The following is a 4,804-nucleotide window of genomic DNA, read 5'->3' on the forward strand; positions in this document are numbered from 1 at the left end:
GAGTTGGGCGTTTCCAGAATAGTTGGTATCCACACACCTTTTTTCCATTGGCTGCAATTAAGAAGGGCCATAACCTTCTAAAGTCCCTTACGCTTCCAGTATGCCACACCCACACAAAAAAACAAACAGTATCATTAATGAAAAAATGCATGACCATGCAACGTGTAACATTGCACCATTTAATAATTGATGAGGTTGAAAGAGTCCATCTGTGGTGTGTCACCACAGCTCATCCCTGAAAAGTAATTGCCACTCTGTAATGCATCTGCTTAGTGGATTACCAGCTTCAGGCTCTGTTTAACTGGTTTATATGCCACTCATGAGTAAGATTCAATTACATCCACTTTTATGTGTAGAACGCTTTTTACAATAGATATCGTCACAATGCAGCTTTACAGAAATCCCAGTGTAGATTTAGATCCATAATGAACAAGCCAGAGTTAACAGTGGGAACGAAAAGCTCACTGAGATGACACGAGGAAGAAAATTGAGAGGAACCAGACTCCCATACTCTTCTGGGTGACACCAGATAGCGGGAGTCCAAATCATCCAAATTAGTCGTTCATTTTAGAACTCGAACTCAAATAGCACTAAACCGCATAGCAAACTGACATTGACCCAAAATCTGTTTTGGAGGGACATAATGACACTGGGCCAACATTGGGTTGACTGGCTTTCAGCAGAATGGCTGCCGTTAACCCAGTGTCAGTTTGCTACCTGGGAGGTGTGTTGAAACTATGTTCAGTGTGAGTATAGAGTGTGAATAAGAGTCCAAGGATAAGAACAGGTACATATCTACAGTATCCAGAAAGGATGAGTCTGGTTTTGGGAAGTGCTATCTTTAGGGCGTCCATGAGGGACCATCCATGAGGGAATAGAAAGTGAGTCGCAGGGTCATTGGTTCTCTGTGTAACTTAAACAATAGGATCAGCTGCTTCATCATTAATATAACGGCTGTTTGGCATGAAAGCTGTTGCTAGTCCTATAAAAATATGGGAGAAAATAAACCAGAATAACTGATACTATCGTTTAAAAAAAGCATGTATAGTATTATCAAGGATATCATGGAGTTTATAATTGACTTCATTCTTGCAGGTTCACCAGTTCCCTGTCTCTAATCCTCAAGTGGTTTGGACCATACTCTTTATTATGGCATCTAGTGATATTGTTTATAACCAGTGCTAGCTTCTCTTGGTCATTACTTATCACTTTTGCCCTGGGTGAGCAATGATTAACAACGCTGTCCTGGGAATCTGAAAGTCTATAAAATAAATAAAACATATAATCATTAACTGAAGTCCACAACACACAGCAAAAGCCCAGAACCTGATTGAGAAACCACTGGCTGTCTCCCTAGTGCCTATCACAGGCAATATACTTCAGTACAGAGGACAACTGCCTCATGCAAATGTCTAATAAATCTACACACAGGTGGCCTGCATGTCTGTTCCTGGCAGAGTGATAATCATTTCTGCACCACAGACATTTTGTTAACCAAATCAAATCAAATTCGAAAAGAAAGCTGGGGGGTTGTGTTTGTTGCTCCTCTGGAGCCAAATACACTCTCTCCATCTCTCCTTCTCTCAAAAACAAACACACCATTACACAAACTTAATCATCATCCTCAGTGTAACTTGGAAGAGTCATTCATCAACAGCTCAAATTTGTTATCGCAATCGTAAGCTTTTCGTAGGGAATGATAATCTGTATCATTCAAATCCTGTGTGTATATACACCATTATTGTTGGTCAGTAAAAGAACCTGAATATGTGTGGTACATAGGATTGAGCTGGAAAAAAAGTTGTTATTGCAGGTCACATGTAGCGTACACAGTAGCGTACCACAGGGCTGTACACTCGATCTCCTTTAATCCATCATTTCAGTGTAAACAGTATAAAGCTTCATAAAGAGCATCAGTTACCAATCATTTTAAGCATTTGTTTTACATTTTTAAATATTTATTCTAGCTTAATATGGAACTTTATGTTATTTGATTTGATACATTCTTTGTGTTTTAATTATGCTTGTTTTGTCCATCTATACAGTTCCCATTTTGTGAGTCTTTTCTGAGTTCTCCAGTTTCCAGAAAACATGCCAGTAGATGGATTGGCTATATGGTGAGTTCAGTCCAGGGAGTATTTCTGCATCACACCCAATGTTCCCAGGACCAGGATAAAGCTTTCATGGGCCTCTGAATGTGAGAATCAGGTTTTACATTTACATTTTAAACGCAAGATAGGTAGTTGATTGCACATTATTGGTGTCTTATGTCAAACTTACAGTTGCTGTATAACCTTTAGCCTGGATTGGATTTATGCATAGCTGGTAATCATATTCAAGAATAGTAAACTTTTTCAATACGTCTGCCCTTGCCTCCATGCCATCTGAGCCCATCTGTGCTGCTATAGCTATGAAAATATTAAGACTGGGGTCTCAGGCTAGAGAGCTCTGTGTGTGTGTGTGTGTGTGTGTGTGTGTGTGTGTGTGTGTGTGTGTGTGTGTGTGTGTGTGTGTGTGTGTGTGTGTGTGTGTGTGTGTGTGTGTGTGTGTGTGTGTCAATCACATAGCACAGATGGAGGCAGTACACGAGCCACCCTTGCAATGTCCAAGCATCCTAACTTAGAGCATCATGAAACAAGTCTAAACACTCAATATAACTTGCTCATAAAAAGCCATAAACATGTTTATCACTGATAAGGCAGTATAACTGACATGTGGTGTTCCTTCCCGCGTGTATGTTCTGAACAATGTAAGGCAGAATCCTCTCTCACTGCTCTTCAGCCTGACATTTTCCCACATGACTTCTGACACATGTCTTGTATTGACTTGCAAGCTGTAAATTTTTCATTCATTATTGTATAACACTTGGGATTGTGGCTTTGCTTTTTGATTGACAGGCTGGCTTGTCAGTCACTGAGATCAGAGGTCATAACCATGATTATGGTATATAACCCCAGAAATACCACACGCTTCTCAGAAACGTTTCCCCAATTTCCAGTAGATGTCTTTTGGAGATGGAGTGTGGCACAGGTGATGCAATTTTTAAAAAAAGAAGACCGTTTTCAACTGCTGTTTTAGCTGACGGACTCTCCATCTCCCCCTTGCACATCTATTAACAGCCATGAAGGAGCAAGCGGGGACAGAACCGGGGACAACTCCAGGAACAAGTCACTTTATTTTCAGCAGTCAATATGCGGCACAGATAGGTGGGTGTTAAAGTGGTCCAGATGTCCCCTGCCCCCAACCACCTGGTCTTTTATTCTGGGTGGAGGGCTGTCTTTAGGGCTGGATTAGTTTACGGCTGCAGGGTCAGTCTGCATTTTGCCTGCCTCACACACACACACGCACACACACACGCACACATACTTCACTGGCCTTTGCAAAGTTCAGTCAGTGGTGCAGATAAACCAGCAGCAAACCTCTGCACATTGGCCATGATTGAAGATATCAAATTGAGCAGAGCTCTTTCTTTCTTTCTTCCTGTAACAGCTCTTTTATTGTTGAGCTTCTAGGACAGACCAAATTGTGTAGTCTGAAAGTTAAAAACAAAGGAGAAACTTCAGGAAAGTAACATAGTAATTAGGCTTATGCACATCGTGGGATTTCTCCGTCACACTCAGATTGCTTTTGACATTTTCACTGTTATGTTTTCCACCAAGTCCTGTTTGTTTCACTAAAATGAACCGTTTGCTCTTAATAGACAATCCTCGTTACAAGTCCCGACTCTCATACATATTAATTCAGAGAGTTTTATGATTATGTCTCCCAAGATTCAAATATGGGATGACAGACCTTGGCACACTTTGAAGGTACAAGTTTTGCCAGGTGAATGAATAATCTGCATTTCACTCCCTCTCAACTTTCTTCTTTCTGCTTCCGAGCCCTTCTTTGACATGTTTTTATCTTAAGCCATGGAGAATAATCCCATTAGCAATGCTGTTGCATATTCTGCTTGTGGGACATCAGTGCTGGGACAGTGTGCATGAACTGGTGATTGTGGGCTATGGTTAGTTTCACTTCAGTCTGGTTTAAGTGGTGTATTATGGTAGTTAGGGCACTATTATACAGTATATAATGCTCTGGAAAAGCATTATGTACTGTGGTTAGATAAAAGTGGTTAGATAAAAGAGTTTATTTATACAAGTTCATACATTTATGCAATTTTATGTTTCAAGTTCACTTAGAGTTTGAAATCCCCATATGTGTATAGTACCACAGCGTGAATGTGGTGTGGGGGAGAAATGGACACTGGGACTTTATCATCAGTGAATGATACACAAACAAAACAAAACAAAAACAGGTGAAATTTAACTAGAATTACTCACCTGCTAATTTTAAAATATTTAGGCAGATAATGTGATTGTCATTCACCCCGGGACAGAGTTATGTAGGTCATGGAAACTCATAACTGCCAGGAGTCTGACAATTGGTATGATTTAGTTATGGAACAATGTAGTGTAAGGTTACCACACCTCATTCACCGATGCTGCAACATTCTTTACATTTGAGGACACTGAATAAATGCTGCTCAAACTAAGGTTCCTTACAAGTATATATCAAGGATATCTGCATGCTGCAGACGCTTTTATCCAATTGAGACAGGATACGACTGTGCAGTCGAGGGTTAAGAGTTTTGTTCACACAAAAGTGACCCAACCTCAAACTAATTAATGTAAACATTAGCTAAAACCTTTATGTAGCTATTCAAATCCAAATGAAAATGTTACAAGAGGTCATGAGGGACATTCACACTGCTAATGCATGTCTAGTCAGTTGCTTGTGATCCTGCAGCTCATGCTGACTC

This window comes from Ictalurus punctatus, chromosome 19 (assembly GCF_001660625.3).
Source record: "Ictalurus punctatus breed USDA103 chromosome 19, Coco_2.0, whole genome shotgun sequence".
Lineage (NCBI taxonomy): Eukaryota > Metazoa > Chordata > Actinopteri > Siluriformes > Ictaluridae > Ictalurus > Ictalurus punctatus.